At 40.3% G+C, this 21,104-nt stretch overlaps 1 non-coding gene across 1 annotated transcript; it reads right to left on the reverse strand.

Annotated features, from left to right (window-relative positions):
• Positions 1-20,706: 20,706 nt before the first annotated feature.
• Positions 20,707-20,815, reverse strand: LOC136553052 (small nucleolar RNA R71). The gene has a single exon (XR_010782957.1). It is a non-coding gene; the product is annotated as a small nucleolar RNA R71 (small nucleolar RNA).
• Positions 20,816-21,104: the final 289 nt, after the last annotated feature.

Below are 21,104 nucleotides of genomic sequence, written 5' to 3' on the forward strand. Positions count from 1 at the left end.
ACCAGGACAAGAGGCACATCGGCTGCTTATCTGAACAACTATATGAAACTACATGAAACTCAATAAGGCAAACTTTCAGCCTAAAACCAAATTAAGTTGCACGTGCATGGGAATAAAAAGACTAAAGTAATCCAAGTTTGCAGTGTGTAGTACCTTGACAAAAAAAATGTTTTGATTTGTTCTTCACAACAGGTTGTTTACACACAATCATCACCTTGAGTAATAATAATCAAAGCAACGAACTTCAGACTATAATAATCACGTTCACTGTGCTCTCTATTCTAAAACATTCTCTAGATGATGTATTTAAGATCGTCTTTTACGACCATAGGAATTAAGTCTCCTAGAAATTCCTCTCATATCCAACTATAACAATCTAAATTCGTATCAGTGAAACCAATAAATTTTCACTTCTATTTTCCAAAATGCTGGGAAGTATCCAATCTATACGACCATAGGAATTAAAAATCTCCGGGAAACTCATCTCATATCCAGCTACAACAATCTAAATTCGCATAGGTGAATAAACCAATAGATTTTCTGAACTTTTATTTTTCTAGAACGGGAAAGTAACCAATCTGAACTTTCATTAGACCCTGCACTACACAAACCCTGAAGGAAGATATAGTGTAACCAACACAAACCCATAGATAAAAATAATCATGACCAAAACCACAAATATAAATCTGCACAAAGTCTCGATATTTATTATCATTGGACTTCCATGTATTTTTTTTATACAAACAAGATCAAAACCAGTAAATCATTAGGCACATATCAGAAAACTCAAAAGTAAAAAAGATTCATGCCAATTATCCATCGGTCACAGAATTTACCTACAAATAGAGTGTCAATATCTGTAGGACTGCAACAAACACCTTGATAGCATGCGACAGCCTTAATGTGCCTATCAGAGGTGTATTAAACTGTGGTTAACAATTAAAACAAAATGGCAAGCCATGCACGGGTCAGATCTATCGCGTTCATAATATACATGGACTATTTGTGATGGTACAAGAGAGGTAGTGAAAACATCATCACTATGAAACCCAAATTTCAAAAGTCACAAATCTAGGTAATGATGACAGTGACATTTCATATTAGGTAACTGGATTTCAGTAAAGCAGATAAATATGAAGTTTACGAATTCACATATTAATTGAACTGAATTAGTTTCTAAATGAAAGTGATGATTTTAGTAAGTAGGGGATGATTCAGTCTACTAATAATCAACAAAAAGTTCACTGAGATTGCCCTCTATGGCCCCGTTCGATTCGCTGGAAAAATAAGTCGAAACACTGTTTCCGACTGATTTGTTGTGAGAGAAAAACTACTATTCCGACTAAAAAAACTAAAAAACGGATTATAAGAGAAACGAACAGGGCCTATGTCCACTTCCTAAATCTAATGACACTCCAATGCGGCCGCCAAACCAGCACCTACACCTCGGCACCTCCTAGTAGGCCAGGTGGGAACTGATGTGGAATTTGAGGATGGCAGTGATCTATTCTCGGCGCACAAGTGCATTCTCGCCACCCGGTCCACGGCCTCCTGGCCGAGTTCTTTGGCCCAGCAGGGAAGGAGAACCGCACTGATGTCACTCGTGTGCGCATCCGCATAGACGACATGGAACCGAGGGTGTTCAAGGCGTTGCTCCATTTCATCTACACCAACGCTCTCCCTGAAGTACACGAGGACGACAAGGTCGTGATTGCACAGGGTCTGCTTGTGGCAGCAGACCGGTATGCCATGGAGAGGCTGAAGTTGATCTGCGCCAACATGCTCTGCAGCTACATAAGCGATGCACGTATGGCCATCACTACACTGGACCTTGCACACAAACATGGCTGCCCTAGGCTCAGGGAGGCGTGCAAGAAGTTCCTCATGGACCACTTCAGTTTGGATGGGGCAAAGGCGTTGCTATCTCTGTTCTATTCTAAGTGCTACTACTGCATAATTTTCTTTTGGCATTTTATTATCAATTCTATATATGCATGTAGCTGCATGCACCTCCTATCCGACTTTGAGACATTTTGTAATCAGTTGCTTTATAATATATATCAATGTTATGTTCGACAAGGTCGCTGCTTGATCTATTTTATCTTGTATTTATTAGTGCTATTATACCTGATGTGATGTTAACTTTACCAGCATGATAGGTAGTGTTCCTCTGCAAAGCAAAAGCTCATACTTCTGTGCGATTTGCTTTTTAATTACAACATACATGCAAATAAATGTAAACGAACTTAATGCTACACCCAAAAAATGCATTTCCAGTTTGTCATTTTGCATGCAGGCAAAGAGAGGGAAAATACAGTAGGATCCGGGAATAAGCAACAATCTTGAAATCTTGGCTCTATTTTTAACCTCATCATGCCATCACCCAAAATTCACTCCCTAGTCTGGAAAACCTTTGTCTATCCAAAAACACAACAAAAAAAGTCAAAGAGTAGACGTGCAATAGCAGAGCCACAACATTCTTTCCGCCCTTGGTGCCAAGCCTAAAAGGTCAGATGACGTCTGCTAGGCGAAGTAAGCTCATATAGGATCTATATTTTCAAGATTTTTGTCACCTCAATGTATCGCATGAGTTCAGTGCAAAAAAGATGGCGAAGTAAGCTCATATATAGGCTATTAAGATTTTTATCACCTCAAAATTAACAAAATGTTCCTTTATAAAAAAATATAGTATCTATATTTATATTTATATAAGAAATGCCATGAATGCAATGCTACAGCATAATTGCTATGCCATTAAATTCCAGAAGTCAGATGAAATGTCCAGACAAAGACACTGGCACTTGTTAGGATAAGGAAATATACAAAGAAGGCTTAACAGGCTGCATAATAACAAGTGGCATTGCAATTGTTTAGAAAATAAGGCCAAGGTGTGAGTTGACTAAAAACAATGACCAACGACCATTGGGAACTAAAAGTGACCAAAGAAAATACAAATAATACATCCTACATAAATTATTTAGCTCATCTCCCATACGGCCAAGACTCGAGTTTCAACTTTGGAAGTGCATTAGGATGTCAACACACAGCACTCCCTAGTCTGGAAAACCTTTATCTATCCTAAAACACAACAAAAAAAAAAGTCGAAGAGTAGACGTGCAATAGCAGAGCCACAACATTCTTTCCACCCTTGGTGCCAAGCCTAAAAGGTTAGATGACGTCTGCTAGGCGAATTAAGCTCATATAGGATCTATATTTTCAAGATTTTTTGTCACCTCAATGTATCGCATGAGTTCAGTGCAAAAAAGATGGCGAAGTAAGCTCATATATAGGCGATTAAGATTTTTATCACCTCAAAATTAACAAAATGTTCCTTTATCAAAAAAAAAAATATAGGATCTATATTTATATTTATATAAGAAATACCATGAGTGCAATGCTACAGCATAATTGCTATGCCATTAAATTCCAGAAGTCAGATGAAATGTCCAGGCAGAGACATTGGCATTTGTTAGGATAAGGAAAATATACAAAGAAGGCTTAACAGGCTGCATAATTACAAGTGGCATTGCAATTGATTGGAAAATAAGGCCAAGGTGTGAGTTGACTAAAAACAATGACCAACGACCATTGGGAACTAAAAGTGACCAAAGAAAATACAAATAATACATCCTACACAGATTATTAACTCATCTCCCATACGGCCAAGACTCAAGTTTCAACTTTGGAAGTGCATTAGGATGTCAACACATAGGAATGACCGGTAAATTATAAAACAATAACAGATAAAGTATATGGCTACTGGGTTATATACTTATATGTGATCACTAATCAAGGTGCATTTGATTAGCTTAACAAATAAGGAAAAAAAGTTACTATAGGTTCACCTTTGAAACAGGCGACAAAAGAAATCCAGTGGATAAGTAAGTTGGCATCCTTGCTGCCATGTTACTCCCACTTTGGATGAACACCTAAGAAATATCTTGATTATCAATTAATCATTGTGCCAGGTCTGTAAGTTTTGGTATTCAACATCAAAAGAAGTATTCTTATTACTTTATTTCCCTGCAAGCATTCAAGAAAATGTTTGTTGTAAATGAGACTATATGGAATAGGAAGAGTTTTAATTGTATTTAACAATGCATCATTAGCAAGCCATCTAGTGCATGGACATAGTCATTTAGTCTTCCGACTATTTAATGTTCAGGAACTTTTACCAAGCAAATAATCCAGCTATGTAATCAAAACCATAAAAAATACTAATTGGAAGGGAAGAATGCAACAATCCTACTCCTATCTATGTGGCATACACATTGGCCCAGCGTTATAGTACAAATAATGTTGAAGGGCAGAATGTTCTGGAGTTACCAAAAATGGGACACACCTTTATATATGTTATACTGTAGCGACTTGGAAACTTTTGTCTTCATTTTTTTCCTTGAGACCTCAAGGGTTCTTGTTGCTAGGGAAAAATATCGAGCTGGGGAAACGAATCTGCAGATGTAAGACACCACAAAAATTCAGTGTGCCGGTTTGACCAGATCTGCCCTAAGTAAATTAGAACACCCACCAAATCACCCCCTATGTCCACACGAATAAACATATATATGATCTTCTGAACCACAGGCAATAAATAATAGAGAAGAACAAAAGAAATCCTAGCACTGCAAGGTTCTATAACTAATGGTGTCACTAACTATTATTTTTTTGCAATAAACAGTAAAGAATGTGGTTCAATTTGAAATATGGTTTTCTTAATTTTGTAGTGAATGTATGCGTAGCTACACCAGTTTTCCCTATAGATATAATTGAATAAATAGTGTTCAGAACAACAATTCACACAATGGTAACTACATACATGATAATCTAAAAAAAACATGTTTTCTTCAACTGTACACCTGTTATTACTAAGCAGTACTATTTTTGAGTTGGACCTATAAAAAGAAAAGAAGAATGGTAAAAATGAAGTTGTGGAGCACTAAACCTGCAACAGTGAATCAATTTTCCCATCGCCTAAGTATTCTGCAGAATGATGATTTCAAAAATTTGAGTACCATGTACATAATGGTGCCCACTCCAGCAACAACATTCCTATATATAAAATATATTAGTAAGGCTCAGATTTTCCTATAGGGTTCAAGCAGGAAAATAAATTTACACATTTGTATAGGGAGTGGCCCTTATTGTTTACCTTGAAACCTACAACATGTCAACCAAAAAAAGGACATTGTTGGTCCTTTGTTGGACCATGTTCATAAATCAGTTCAACATTGTAGGTGTTCGTGTGCTAATTTCATAAGCAGTTGCTGCATCTCTATATATATAAACCAAGAATCTAATATTAGTAAGGCATACTACAATTAATGCAGCCAACTATGAACAAACAAAGTGGAAATCCAATGCATACCTGCCTCAGTCCTGAGTCACCCTTGGCGTCATCCGCTGGAAACACAGGTGCGTGGCTGAAAAGGAAACACAGGCATAAGAGAATTTGCTGAATCGTGGAGTGGCGAAAGATAGGGGATTAGGGAGAGGATATGTGGATCCAACTTGTCATTGAAAGATTCGCCAAGTCGCTAGCCGATGTGGCATGAGGATGCACGCCATCCCCATCTAGAGGGGACGTCGGCTGTACGATGACTCTGCGAGCCGAGATCGAGTGGCGGCGAATCCCGTGTAGGGAACCAAGAGGAAAGGAGCAATTAAAGAACAAAACAAAACCCTGGAATCATATAAGATCATACAAAACATCAGACGAGAGGAAGGATTAGGAGGGGAGCGGCGGGGAGGGGAGAGTTGATCGGTACCATGGAAGAGAGTTGAGGGGGAGGAGAGGCGCTGTGGGAGGGCAACGTGTGGTGAAGTCATCATGGCTGCCAGCAGGCCACGTTCATTGCGAAGAGAGGAGCCACCGCTGGAGGGGAGGGTGCTCGTCATGGAGAGAAGCTGCCACCAGAGAGGAGGAGCGGCTATCGGAGAGCAGTGGTCATCATAGGAAGGAATGGTCGATGGATCTAGTCGCGGTCGTCGCGGGTTGGATGCGACGACAGAGCAGGCGTGCACGGCGAGGATGACGGCAGTGGCCGCATGGGGGAGAGAGCGGGATCTCGCGAAGGGGAGCACATGCGTGGCGGAGGGGGAGCGAGCGGGATCTCGTAATGAGATGCAGAGCGGGATCTCGAGCGAGCGTGCGAAGCGGAGGAAGTAGAGCGACAAGGCGGGCTCGCGTGCTGTCGGTCCCACATGTTGGCGCCTTTCATCGCAGTCGCGGGAGGGTATCGCATGGATCGGAGGGAAGAGCGACCCAAAAAAAGTCGCACAAAAAATTGTCTTACTTTTGTTTTTTAGTTGTAGGAGAAGAAGTTCTAGGGTTTAACTATTTTTTTAGATTTAGTTCTGGGGTTTAACTTTTTTTAGGAAAGTTCTAGGGTTTCACTGACTTGGAAAGTGATGAAGCTAGGCCACATATGAGAATGGGCCTGAAAACCCTGAATATGTTTTGTATAGTAAATGAGTTGGACCCAAATTTGTAATGACATTTCCTTCGCATGTTTCCCAACTTTGTACCGTAAGAGTTGTCAAAAAAACTTTGTATCAGTAAGATAGTCGCTGCCGATAGTTTAGGAGACGAGTAATGGATATCCTAGTTTTCAAAAAACTAGGTAGCGTGCATGTACGTTACTATGTGATAGCTAATATTTTATACTAAAAACATACAGGATCGCACAATAAGATAACAATACTATAAAAATTAAATATCAATGTTAAAGTAACATTTAATCCAAAAACAAAGTGTGTGAAATTAACACAAGTCACGGAGAGCGCGGCGTCACAGGCTCACAAACTCTACTTTATAGATCTTTTCCGTAATGTGGCTAAGATAATGTTTTATATTGGTCGGAAGAAATCTCCGATATCTATTTCTTTCGTACGCCAATAATTACCAATGTTGAATATCCAGACTCGGATATGGATAGATCTAAACCCTCTAAACGGATTTGGTCTCAGATACGGTCGAAAAATGTCTGTACCGTTTTCACCCCTACTCATAACAATGCCTAAATAAATGGATTACAAATTACATCCACCAAGGTTCATATGCAATAGACAAATTACATCCGCAAGGTCCATAGCTCCAACAAGTTAGAAAATAATAATAAAAAATCCAGAATTGAAAATTAAATTGTCTTCAGAACTAAAACAAACTAAAGCAATTTTGCTGAGCCACTAGTGGTCATGCTCAGGATACACCGTATGTTTGAACAAACTATATGAGTTTGATAGCTACTGCTCTAAGGCCCTGCAAATGGTAATATGTCAAAGAAAGTTAACCTTCGAAACTAATAAATATACATTAAGGTAGCATGCCCGTGCGTTGCTACGGGACAACTAAACTTTTATACTAAAAATGCATGGATCGCATGATAAGATAACAATACTATAAAATTAAATACATGGATCGCATGGGGCAAAGTTTGTGAATAACTATCCATTAGGACCATGGTTTATATATGTAGTGTCTATGAAAATTAATAGGTATAGTATTGTGACTGCCCTAATACATTATAGAAACACTAGAATAACTATTTTTTTCACAGGTAGAAGTACAAGATTGAGAAGCAAATTGTCAAGCTTGTTTGGCTAATCTATGAGCATCTTGTTTAAATATTCGTCAATAAATCGTGGAAAGATAATGTCTAATTAATCAAAATGTATAAGTCAGAGCATGGGTGAGGGAGGGCGCGAGGGCGGAGGCCGGTGCGAGCGAGGGTGAGCTAAGCTGGTGAGGGTGGGCACTACGGCGAGGCCACATGATTTATAGCAGAGGATTGATAGCAGTCTCTCTCTTTCCTTTTGTCTTAATTTTCTTTCCTTCTGTGTTAATTCTCTTTCCTTTTACTCGTTGCCATGTATGCTAGGTGCATGCAAACATGCAATGTGTATATGGATAGCACAATAATTTTCTACTTCCTATTTTGCAAACATGCAATATTCAATCAATGAGACAAATCGCGGGCTTTTCTTTTCTCGCTCGCTCCTTTCCTTTTCTCGCTCGCCCAGTTGGACAGTGTGGGAGGTGGGATCGATCGCATGGGGTGGCAGACGGACGAATCAAGGCAATTATCGCACCAAAACGATGTCCACACTTTGTTCTTTTTAGTTGTAGGAAAAAAACCATGCTAGTTCTCGGGTGGCTAACATTGTCCATGTATACAAATGCCAACACGACTTTGATCCTTAGAAATCGTACTCGTGTTTTTCGGTCAAGACATCCTCCCAATAATGTCATAAACCTCTCTCATCTTTAGTGGCTATCCGATTTCCCTTTTCTCATTTACATCCGGGTTTCTGACCTATTAACTTGATCCGTTTAATTTTTACACTCCGAGTAGTCTTGATAGCGGTTTTGCTAAAACGGCATCACGTCTGCCATCCTACATGGCGCTATATCAGTTAAGAGAGGTAAATCAGATTATGTTGATAGTTTGAAGATAAATAGGACTATAATGTCTTAAAAATAAGAATATATTTTAGAAAAAAACATTATGCAATTAAAAATCTTAAAATCTAGTTTAATTAAAATTTGTAAAATCATTCTATGTCTTATGGTGCTTAAATTAGAATTAGTTGAATCATATACGGATCCTTTTGATGCTTATTTTGCTAGAAGATGTGTTGAGAGTCAAACATAAAGGTAGATTATACCCGTGGATTAGCACTATGATAGTCCGCTTAACCCCTAATCGGTTCCCTAAATTGGCCAGGGTCTCAGGAGCTACACCTGTCGTGAATGCTTGCGCGTACACTCTGGGCCATTGGTGAACGGCCTGGTGGGCCTCAGAGGGCCGATTTTAGAAAAGGCCTCAGCAGATGGGAAATAAAGCTAAGGGGAGTCTATGCCGAGCAAGCATGGCCGGGCTCCCACCTCGACCGACACGGGGAATATGCCCTAGAACCTGTCAAGCATACTGAGCCTGTTCCATCGAGGGAGCATGTTTTCCATACCGCCTCGAGATTGTGTCGGTCGCTCCCAATGCAAGGTCAAGCCTAAGGTATATAAGGCAGGGTATGAGCTTCTATAGAAGGGATCGGATCCTAGCGGATCCAACCCTAGAGTAGCATAGAAGCAAACCAGAAGTAGGTCCTTAGGTCGGCCCATCGCTAGAGCCCCCAAGAACCCAAAGAATGTTACCATAGCGCTTCCCCATGCATCTGTCTTTCTCCATTGTAAGAACTCGATTGAGCATTCCTAACATGAAGAACACCACCGGTGGACATAGGGCTTGTCGGTGTTTTTGAGAACCGACCAGTAAATTTGTCATCGCGCTGCTCAAGGGATTCGATGGCTAGCACTAAGAACACCAAGGATTTATATTGGTTTGGACCAAGCCCTACGTCTAGTGCCAGAGACCTATGAGTACGTGTTCCTCAATGCCAAAGTGCTCCAAAAGTGTAAGACCCCAAAATTCTCATTGTGGGTTGTTATTAGAAAACACTAAAGAAAATAAAGGATTTAATAATTTTTGTAAAACTATCCAAGATTTAATTAATTGTTGCCTTTGCAAAATGAGAAAAATGTGGATTTATAAAATTTTTACAAAGTTAATATCAGAGTGTTTGATTGTTGTTGTGCCTTTAATTTGTCTTTGGTTGTGTGAAAATGATTTTCTAAAACTCGACTAAACCACGATTTGGTCTTCTTCGTTTTTGGAAAAACAAGGCTTCCAAAGTCCTATTTGAAAACTAGTTCAAATTTGAGTTTAAAACATTTTAAAAATGTGTGTAAAAGAAAAGATGTTTTAGTTTTCAAAAATAATTTAAAAACATGTTCCAAAAATAATCTCAATGAATCAAATTTTGATGGGATGAAGCCCAGTAGGCCCTCGCCTTGATGGGTCGAAGCCCAGCATGCCATCCTAGCTGCAAGCAGCAGCGCTAGCAGCCTCGGCCCGCTTCGTGCCATGCCCTGAGTTGCTCCCCACGGGCCCCGCTCACCAGGCCACACCGAGCCACTGACGCTTCAGCCCCACGCGTCAGCAAAAGCACCATCATCATCTTCCCCGCTCCGCTTCACGCGGGATGCCGCCGTTGCCGTCGATTCGAGCCCACGTCCTGAGGTTCCTCTTGCCCGCCAGCTACAAAGGGGTGAGCCTCGTGTGCCGCACCCCTTTTGAACCCTAGCAGAGCCTGCCACCACCACCGGCTAGCACTAGCGCACCTCCAACATAGCCACGCCCTCAAGCTCGGGCCACCACCGCCGTTCTCCGGCGTCTCCACGTCATCGGCGATGATAACCCCTCCACAACCTTAGCCCCGAGGTGAGGAACCCTCTTTCACCTCTCTCGCTCTCTATGGTGTGCGCCACCTCACTGTAGTAGCGCCGCCGTCCCCGGTCCGCCCCACTACGTCTCTCGTCGTCTTCAGACAGCCGCCGCATTGCCCTTCATCGGGTTCGCGAGGTCGCGTTCTCCCTCCCCATGCCCTCCGCATACCTAGCCGAGCCCCTTAGGGTGTTTTTTGCCAAACTCCAGCAGGATGCCACCGGTATCCATGGCACAACGCCATGTGTGCTCCTGTCTCCGGTCACATTGGCCGAGGAGAGCACCCTACTGAGTCACGAGGCCGCCCGCTATCGCTCCATGCCACCCACGCGCCCCGTTGTGCACTGTAGCACAAGCGCTGCCATGCTTCGACGACCCTCCGTTGCCTCCCATGGCCGCTCCGCCGTGCTGCCTGCCGCCACCGGTGAGCCAAGTCTCACGCCGCTCCCTGGCTGTTCAATTCAGCGCGGACGACCCAAATTAAATCTGGGCGTACTGGTCAACCAAAGTCAACTGTGCCCAGTCAGCAGCCATGTGGCCGCCACGTGTGCGCCATGTCACCACCATGTCAACGAAGACCAGTCAACAGGTTCATTCCGAGGTCAGCCCTAGCCCTTTTGCAAAAGAGCCCCTTCATTTTCTAAAAATTAAACTGCAGTCCGCTATAGTTCAAAAGTAATTGGAGATAGGTCCCCGCCTTTTCTTTTTAACCCTGAGCTTTAGAATATTAGAACCCTGTAGTCCAAACCTTTAATAAAATTCAGTTTTAATTATTTAAAATATGAAAATAGTTCCAGTCATTCATATTTTTGCCTCTGGACCTAGTTTTAGCCATAACTTGCACGTTTTAGCTTCGTTTTAGTATGTTCTTGTCGCATTAGATTCGCACCGATGTAATCTACGCGTTAGCAGTGACGTTTACCATGTTCCATGCTTTTGAATTTCAACATAAATATTATATGATTAATGTTTATCTAATGTCCTTTGATCTATAAAAGCAACTTAGACTTATACATCGGTTTTTCCTAAATTAGTGTTAACATGATTAATATCAACCTAAATACCTTTTCAACTATAATCTTCTTAGTTCAACCTTAAAATCATAAATGCTTCTGTTTAGCTTTTGTCACAAGTTCTATGTTTTCTAAATTATAAATGTTTATTAAATGACTTAAATACTATGAATTATTTATAAATAAAAATATGACTAAGGCTTAACTACAGCTCTCATAACTCAATATAAGTTGATTAATTCAACTTAGGGATGTTTCACCTTACTTCATAAATAAAATAAAATAGATCAAGCTCATAGCCTATCTTCTCCATTATGTTGCAAACCTCGATAGACGTGTCCTCGATAACAATAGCTCCGTTTTCAGTCGTTCTTGCGCTCTCGCGATCGTAGCTCCGAGCCGTGCCAGTTAGTGCGCTCTTTTCATGTTTTTCCCTTTTGAGTGATGTGTCGTTCTTAGTGTTGTTTGTTGTCTATTTGTTCTGCTTGGTTGCTGCGAGTAGAAGAAGTGTGGTTCGTTAGCGCTGAAGACTAGGAGCTGAGGACCGACAATCGAAGCAAAAGCTGGAGGACCAGAAGATGGAAGCCAAAGACTTCTGAGCAGCTAGACTTTGGAAAAAAGGCAAGTGCAGGCAATGTTTGATCATATTGTACCTACTCATTTATAATTCAGTTTACTTTCATTGCATGTGTCTTAATATTGCAAACCCTAAGGATATGACTAGCCCTTTATTACATTCCTTGTATTCCTGGGGTATATGTTTTGGGTAGAGTAGTTATGCTTAGCTGCTCCACCCACAACTATTACATGTTGAGGAAAGTAATGATGATTAATTATTACTATAATGATGATTAATGATTACTACAATGATGATTAATGGCTATTATAATGATGGTGAAGCAAAGGTGATTTATAGCATCGTGATTATGGTGATGAAAGGGGGAATGAGTATCCCAGTTTCTGAGGGTACCTGTGTCTGCCCTCCCTAAGGACCTGTTCATGGAGAGGCCACCTGGGACTTACCATATAGGCTTCAAGCCATATGGCTCTAGCTTGGCGTAGTATTAGGACCTCTACTAATAGGGTGTTGTTAGCATTTCTTAGCGCAATCACCAAGTATGGAGGTTTCAAGTCCATTCCCGGTAACGGCGCCAAAAATGCCTGTTGGTATTTCTTAACACCATCACTAAGATTGAGTAAACCTTAGCGACACCATTAAGACACACCAACTACGATAGTTCTTAACGATTACAGAAAATATTCGCAAGCGTTGGTATTTTTGGAAACCACCCTGAGCCGCCTTTGCATGCCGCCATGCAATCACCAGAGCAACGTGGGTCCTGAGAGGCGGTGGTGGGGCGCGGCCACACCCTTGGTACGACCACACTAGGGCTAGCCCCGCTCGCCACCGCCTTATTCCAGTGGGCTATTAGCTGGGCCTAGGTTGCTTTCTCGATGGTGCTCGACCCAGTCTTGGCCTATCGGTGGGCTTCTCCATTTATTTTCTTTGCACATTTCTGCTTTACGCCTTTCGAGTTGCGCCTTATGCTTGGTTTTCCACTTGTTTTCAAATGTAGTCCTGCAAAACATGTTTCTTTCGATACAAGTGGAACTATGTCAAAGTAAATGCATGTGTCAAAAGTTTGTTTATTTCTTCTATTTTGGATAGTAATTGGTGATCGGATTTGATTGTAGTGACCGCTAACAAATCCCCCAAGCTTAACCTTTGCTCATCCCGAGCAAATAGCTAAGTACTTGGTTGTTGATCAGGAGTTGCTACTATGCCGAATATATTTCACAAGTGCCATGCCTATAACAAAGTATTCTTCCACAATTTAAATAAGTCAGCATTTTTATCCACCATTTACCTTGATTCCTATAGGGCGTATAGCTTTTCCAAGTTCTTAGGTGGTTGCAAGATAGAACGGTTATAACAGAATCACCAATCATTCATTCCTCGATTAACTATCTATCTAGAGGTTTTATGAATTTTGCAAAATAAATGTAAGTTCCTCAAATGATTCTCTCGATCGCTCAATGTGTATGAAACAACACCAATGCATTTGTTATTTTGCCTTCTTTTTCATATCCTACCACTTAAGGCTTTTGAGTGGAGTTTTGGGTAGGTATCAAATTGAGGCATATCTTGCAACCACCCAAGAACTTGGAAAAGCTATACGCCCTACAAGGAATCAAGGTAAAGGGTGGATAAAAATGAATGGAGTAATTATTTGGTGGACAGAAAAAACATGTTTTGCGTAACTCTCAGTGTAAGAGTTAGCATTTTATTTGTGGGTAGGTATCAAATTGAGGCATACTTGCATCACATATTTTGCTAAGTCAAAAAATGAACCTCAAGGAGATGCAAGTCATAGACTTTGATCAAGACATGCAATTGTGTGGAATTTTTATAAAGTCCTAATTCTAAATATTTTTGGTACTCCTTTGAATCATGAATCTCTCTTTGACTGAATGCCTTTTATTTGAAAGTATGTGCTATTTTTATTTCTTTTTTTTCTTTTCTTCATGCTTTTTTGGCATGCATTTTTTTCTCTCATGCCTTTTGGCATGGATATTTTTTCTTGTTTTTTTAGCATAGCCCATACTATTCTTTAGCATGTGAAACCTTTTTTTTGGAGAGTGAGGCCCATGATAAATGAATGGAGTAATTATTTGGTGGACGGAAAAAAACATATTTTGCGTAACTCTCAGTGTAAGAGTTAGCATTTTATTTGTGGGTGTATGTGTGTCTTGATCATGAATGCATGACGAGAATGTCAACAAGGGTCACAATAATTTGACAAAGCTCAATGTAATAACAAGTAGCATATGACTAAGGTTTTGAATTTGAATCATGTCATATGGCCTTGGTAGGTATTCATAATCATTGGAATTTTAGTGTTTTTGAAAATGAAATCTACAAATATCAAGTCTCTCTTAGAACAAAGTCATATAAATTCTATTTGTACCATATCATAACTTACAACGACTTAGAAAAGGAGCATGCATTTACAACCCATAAGTTTTCAAGTTTATAGGATGAGACACTTTTAGCAAATAAACTTAAATTTTATGGAATACTAAGTTATAGCCTAGGCATAGATGAATTATAGACAGAGCAACTATTTATCATTTCAACTTAGGAGAAACTAAATATTCTTAAAACACATATGAGAGTAGAATAAATATTTTTTGTTGTTTTTATCATATTTCATTTTTTGGTATTTTTATTTTTTCCATTTTTAAATGCTAATAAATAAATAAATGTAGGAAATAAATGTGTAAATTTAAAAATAAGAAAAAGATACAAGATACCTCTACGGGGGTCCTCCCCCAAGCTAGTTTGAGACCAGTTGCTTGGTGAAGACTCCGAAGTAGATTATTTTATTGCACATGGTTTTACTTAAAGGTTTGTTTACCCTACTCATGTCTATAGTCAGTAATTTTAGTACAATGATCAAACTAGATGTAATATTTAATTTGATTAAGGTAGGCTAGTCAACCTAAGCACCATGCTTAAATTCGAAAAGCCTATGAAGCATGATCGCTGCAAGAACCATACTCCAAACTAAAACATACTTTGTGTAGAACATGGAGGAACAACATGATTTATTCAAGTAAAGATATATGAAAAAGTGAGCTAATTATTATTATATATATTTTATAGCATGATTAATGCAAAACTATTTATTATTTAGGAATTCTAAATTTAGTAAAATAATTACGAACGATAACTACCGATTTACCTTCGGCAAGGGCTCGACATTTATAGTTCGTCGGCAAGACTTCTCCTCCTCTATTGCTCTGTAGCTGCATGAACAAATTCAGGGTAATTCTTGGGTTGCCCTGAGATTTTTCCCCAATGATTGACAGGAACAACGACAGTTATTTGAACAATTTGAGTTTCTACATTTTATTAAAACTTAATTGGTTCTTCATAGAGGAGGATAAATTATCAAGTTTTGTATTTATGTTTTCAATCATTTTATCATTATACATTAACTTTTTGGTTATATTTTCAGTAATTTTAGCCTGGCCTAAGACCAGGTCTTTCAAGTAAGGTTGATTTGAATTGAAATTGAAATTCTGAATTACCTCCTTGCGGGCGGGATTGATTGTTCCACCCATTATTATTACCTTATTGGAACCCGTTGTTGATGTATGATGCTTCTTCATGGGTTTTGGGGCAATCATTCCCTGAGTGTCCGACTTCTCCATAGACCTCACAAGTCATTTGCGAGTCCGTGGACTGAATGACTGGCCTTAAAGACTTCCTTCTCGTGGGTCCTTTCGTTCAGTCTTTTTAGTAACAAATCTATTTTTGTGGCAATCATATCCGCCTCCTTCACGGTATGCATGTCTTTTTGTTGTTTTTGTTCCTCCCCTTAGCTTTGATTAGCCACCATCTTTTCGATGAGAGTTGTGGCTCCATCGATGGTGAGGGAAAGGAATGCGCCTCCAGCAGCGGCATTTATGTGCCCCTTCGACATGGGTGTAAGCCCCTTGTAGAAGTTCTAGAGCACAAGCCAGTTTTCCATCCCATGGTGCAGGCATGCCTGAATGTAATCCTGTAGCCTCTCTCACGCTTCGGGGATGGATTGCATTGACGTTTGCTGGAAATTTAAAATTTTCCCCCTTAGGGCATTGGTTTTGCCCATGGGGAAATATTTCACGAGGAACGCTGTGGAACATTTGTCCCACATGTTGATAGCTTCCTTCTCCTTATAGAACCACTATTTCGCCTTCCCCACAAGGGAGAAGGGAAGCAAATGGAGCCTTATGCTTGCTAGTGCTGACGTCTTTGATGATGATAGTGTCGCACAACTCTAGGAAGTGTTGCAAGTGTGCACTTGAGTCCTTGCTAGGCAAACCACAGAACTAGGTTTGCCTGCACCATCGTGATTAGGCCAGTGTGCAGCTCAAAGTTTATAGCTCCCATGTTGACAGCGGGCCCAACTAGGCACATTGGCAATAGCAGGGGTGGAGTAGTCGTAGAGTGTCTTGGCCATAGCAGTAGTAGCGGATGGTGCGGGAGTGACTAGCTCAACTACCAGCAGAGTAGCAGAGGAAGAAGCGGTATGGGACTTGTTCTTCCTTAGGAGTGCCTTAGGATTATCGGTGTATTTTCTAGTAGGTTGTACAGGGTCATACACTATCCTATTTTCATCTACAACAGGTAGAAAACAAGCAAAATTTGTGTGCATAAACTATAGCTACCATTACATGCATGTGATCATGATCATGTCCTACTAGATTCTTTTAACCTATGCCCTCCCCAGCAATGACGCTAGAAATGTTTGTTGGCATTTCTTAGCGCAAACACCAAGTATGGAGGTTTCAAGTCCATTCTCACTAATAGCGCCATAAATCCATGTTGATATTTCTTAACACCATCACTAAGATTAAGTAAACCTTAGCAACGCCACCAGGAAACACCAACTACGATAGTTCTTAACGTTACAGAAAATATCTGCAAGTGCACGGATCTATCATTGTAGCATTTCACCTAGAAGTATTTAGGGTATCGTTATTTATATTTTCCCAAAGGAGGGATGTGCATAAGAGTCTAGCATGAATATGAATAGGATTACATACTTGCACTAGTAAACCAATAGTTCATGATAGGGGTAAAAATGGCATTCTAAGGATAGTGGACGCACATCTGGGCCAACCTCAAGGACAAGAGGAAAACAAAGAATAAAAGAATGTTCCTAAATGGAGCCGCCATGTTCTAATATAGCCATGCCAAGAACAGTTAATGATCATAAAAATTGCACGATTAGAGTTAGAACTAAGTGTAAGATAGGTCGGGAGGCCACTAAGTACCAGTCTGCCAGCAACCTCATGTGATGATTTTGACTCCTACACCCAACTCGAATGTGGGGGATTGCAAGGGATAGATAGGGCTATCACCACCTGTAGCCTACCCCTCAACCGGAGAGTAGAAAATGTATTCACCTGTTCTCATGTACCCTGGCACCACGCCCGATTACATAGAAACTACCCACATCCCCTCGGGACTCCAACCCTACGGATCGACAAGCATAGGACATGGGCACACCCAAAGGCACGATGAACTGCCACCTCAACTTAGCTCTAATTCTAAGCATACAAGTCATATGAATGGTTAAGCATAAAGTTGCACATGTTAAGATCATAACACATAAACTATATGCTAGTTCATATGTCAAGATTATAACATGAGAACTATAGTCTAGTTCATAAGTAAAGCTATATTGATAATGTGAGAGCAAGAACATAAGTGAACTCCGTGTATTATTCATACCAAGAATCCTCCAAGGTACAAGCTCTCCAATGAAGCTTCTTGCCTAACTTCAAATGCTACTAAAAGTAAAAATACAAGAGGTGGTAGTAAGGTGTGTAGCTCCAAATGGTGTTGTGTAGAATGGTGAGCTCCACCCTTGCTTATATAGTGCTCAATGGTCAGTTTTGGCGTTGGTATTTTTGGAAACCACCTTGAGCCGCCTTTACATGCCGCCATGCAACCGCCGGAGCAATGTGGGCTCGAGAGGTGGTGGGGGGTGTGGGCGCACCCCTGGTGTGGCCACACTAGGGCTGGTCCCGCTCACCATTGCCTTGCTCTGATGGGCTATTGGTTGGGCCTGGGTTGCTTTCTCGGTGATGCTTGACCTAGTCTTGGCGTGTAGGTGGGCTTCTCCATTTATTTGCTTTGCACATTTCTGCTTTACGCCTTTTGAGTTGCACCTTTTGCTTGGTTTTCCACTTGTTTTCAAATGTAGTCCTACAAAACATGTTTCTTCCAATACAAGTAGAACTATGTGAAAGTAAATGCATGTGTCAAAAGTTTGTTTATTTCTCCTATTTTGGATAGTAATTGGCGGTCAAATTTGATCGTTAGTGACCGCCAATAGGTGTAACTTTCTGGGTAGGCGTAAGAAAGTAACCTAGGTAATGAATATTAAGTTGACGATTAGTCTGGGTTCCATTGCTATGGGCACGGCTGCTGTGCGCCTTGGCCAAACCTTACGAGTTGCATCCTATTAGCTAGAACCTATAAAAAGTCTCGTAGTGAAACCCTACCTGCTCACTTCGATAGTGTTTTGGGGAGTCATGACCCTAGGCAAATGGGAATCACGACTTCAAGTGAAAGTGTACACCTCTGTAGAGTTAAAACTGATATATTAGCCGTGCTCACGGTCATGAGCGGCCCACTCTCACATGATTAGAATATGACTCACTTAGATAGTGGAGATGGTTATGCAGTGTTGACGATAGTTAACAACCATTATAAACCATCAATATAACATGCATAAGGGCATAAATATAATCACCAACGAAGGTCTAGGGGTTTAAACTAACAAATTCTATGAGTTTTGGTGAATCTATATTTTCTGTAGGGTTTATCTAGAAAACCATCAAGGTGTACCTACATGTCAGATTTAATCATGCTTATCTATAGCAAAACGGACACCAGAAGACACTAGAAGACTCAAGAGGACTCCACACCAAGGCGAAGCCCGAGTGGCTACCAGGTAGGGCCGATCGACCCCACCTATAGGCTGCCCAGCCCCTAGGCCCACCTGTCAGCCTCCACGTCATAATGTTTGTTCTCCATCACCTCCTAGGTTGCATCTACGCTGTCCTTTAAGTTAGTTTGATCGAAGGGCTCATGTTAGATACTTCGGCATATATATACCAGCCCCTACCACCCCTTGAGGCATATAGAGATAAGTCATTTGAGAAGATATAAACCCTAATCATCCTCAGAGCTCCATTAATTCTAGGGCATAACTAGTTAGGCTAGGTCTAGAGGGAGGCAAGCAGGCTTCGCTTGGATTCCTGATCATGTCAAGAGCATGGTTTGGTATAATCTTTATACCCCTCTCTTTTGTATCTCTATTACTTTTATATGCTTGCTACAATTGCTATGACAATATTAATATTCAACTCATTTATATTCTTCATGTTCGTGTATAAGTTCGTATAGTGCACACTCTAAGAATTCATGGGTGGGTGGTCGACATTGTGTAAGCGTGGTGCTTATACATTGTTTACCTATGGATACACCCTATATTCTAGGTCATGTGATAGATCACGGATGTGACACTCCCGTTGAGTCCTTTGTAGTCCACTCCCTGAATGTAGGTGCATGTAGGATGCGGTTACGAAGGAAGACAAGCTTTGCCTTATGTGTAGATATGACGATGGTCTTAGCAATTATTACTAGGTATAATTGCACTAATCAATGTATGCTTTGACTTGTAATTAAAAATGACTTAGGAATTATTCCTCTAATATTCTACCTGACCATGCTAATGCCATAGAAAGGAGTACTCTGAGTGATTTATCATTATCATTGATCAATACTTATCATATATATGTCTTATCCTATGACTTACCCTTGTTATGAGTAGAATATTGGTTATGGTTTACTTCTCCATTAATAGTTTAAGTTATCAATACATGTCCATGCTAGACCTTCCCTGTGGTAAAAATATAAATAACAATACCTGGAATACTCTCGAGTGAAGTGCTACAATGGTATATTATCTGTGCACTTGCAGATAATTTTCATTTATATATTTATATATTCTTTCTAGTCACATAAAATAATAAAGAACTGTTTAGTATTATTCTAGTAGTAATACTATGTAGTACCAATAAGTATCTCTAGCATCATCACTAGGGATGACAACCTAGTAAAGTAATGTTAGGAGATATAGGTTTATAATAGGTGGCTACTAAAATAAGTGACAAGTTAATAAATAGCAACAAGCATTTTTTACGCCATTGCTAGGGAAGGTAGCTAGGCAAAGGAAGTATTAATAAACTTATACTTATTGATGTGATCGAGATAACCATTAATCCCCGCTCAAGTAGGCTTACCCTTGTTTTGTCTACTTTTATATCTTATGTAGGGTAATGTATGACCGGTTTTGACCTTTCGACAAACTATGTTGATGATCTAGAAGCATTAATCAGGAGGACTAGAGCTAAACTCATGAAAGTCCTAGCTTTAGAATCGGAAGACAACCAGATAAGGCAAAGCTTAACACCAGAATCTGAAGCCATGGCTAACAAGATTCTATGTGAATTCTCTGCTCCAACTACAACCAATATCCGTACTGGACCAATAGTTAATGTTGAGACAATGGATTCAAGCTCAAGCCAGCCCTCATCAACATGGTGCAACAAGTCAGTTTTGTGGAAAGGCACATGAAGATGTGAGTGCACATATGTAACACTTTTTGAGATCTGTAGCACTTTCACCATCAAAGGAGTAGCCCAAGATGCCATATTACTTTGCCTTTTCCCATTCTCACTCTTAGGGAAGACAAAGCAATGGTTCTATGACAACAAAGATAGAAATACTACATGGGATAACTGCTCCACTGCCTTCCTAACAAAGTTCTTTCCCAAAGGCAAGACCAATGCTCTATGTGGGAGAATCTCATGTTTTCAACAACAACATGATGAATCTGTCCCTAAGGCATAGGAACACTTTCAAGATTACATATCAGAATGTCTCCATCATGGGATCGAGAATTGGCTACTAGGTGATCAACAAGCATCTCTGGCATCATCACTAGAGATGACAACCTAGTAAAGTAATGTTAGGAGATATAGTTTTATAATAGGTGGCTACTAAAATAAGTGACAATTAATAAATACCAACATGCGGTGAGGTTGCTACCTCATGCTTTGGCAGGATTGCTATCATGTGCTCTTAATTGGGGTTGCTACCCTAGGTTACTATTTGGGGTTGCTACCCCATGGTTAATGTTGAGGTTGCTACCTCGGTTACATGATGATAATAAAAATGTTATAC

This window comes from Miscanthus floridulus, chromosome 4 (genome assembly GCF_019320115.1).
Source record: "Miscanthus floridulus cultivar M001 chromosome 4, ASM1932011v1, whole genome shotgun sequence".
In the NCBI taxonomy this organism is placed as follows: domain Eukaryota; kingdom Viridiplantae; phylum Streptophyta; class Magnoliopsida; order Poales; family Poaceae; genus Miscanthus; species Miscanthus floridulus.